Source organism: Penaeus monodon, chromosome 33 (genome assembly GCF_015228065.2).
Source record: "Penaeus monodon isolate SGIC_2016 chromosome 33, NSTDA_Pmon_1, whole genome shotgun sequence".
NCBI lineage: Eukaryota > Metazoa > Arthropoda > Malacostraca > Decapoda > Penaeidae > Penaeus > Penaeus monodon.
Window position 1 is genome coordinate 23,676,515 of NC_051418.1, and position 581 is coordinate 23,677,095.

Sequence of the window (581 nt, forward strand, 5' to 3'; positions counted from 1 at the left end):
TATGTGTATTTTTTATGGGGTTGGTTACTTTTATATAGATTTTAAAACCAGCATTATCACTACAAGAACTTGTAATGGGAGCAAAACTTCAAGCACTTCTATTTTCTGTGCATTTTGTCATTATTCAGCATAAACTAAAACTTATTTGCCTTTTTATATAGAAGTTATAGTGATATAAGCAACAAAATAATTGTATTTAGTTCATTTAAAAGTATGAAATGGCATGAACAATAAATCTTGGAAAACATTAGGAGGATACACACACTCCTTTTCAAAGTCATTTGCAAGTCATCACTGAGTTGTTCTGCATATAGTATATGATAGTCATGATAGCTCTTATGTAAATGGCTTTTATGAAACATCAGATTTAATAGAAATTAGATCATATGTTTATCATCAGTTAATAGTAATAATATGTTTATCATCAGTTAATAGTAATAATATTCACATCACAGGTGTGAATGTTATTACTATTAACATGAAAGTTGGTTTTGAATTATATTTTTGTGTGTTGTAAATTATTTTTGTTTCATGGAGGAAAGATTTCCAGTTAGATTTTTAGCTTAGATACTTAGATACTC

The 581-nt window shown here is 27.2% G+C and overlaps 1 protein-coding gene across 1 annotated transcript in view; it reads left to right on the forward strand.

Moving 5' to 3' along the window:
- The window catches only part of LOC119594171 (ubiquitin-like-conjugating enzyme ATG3), a gene marked incomplete at its 5' end in the record, with an annotated part of 6,262 nt that overhangs the window by 2,810 nt on the left and 2,871 nt on the right, over positions 1-581 (forward strand).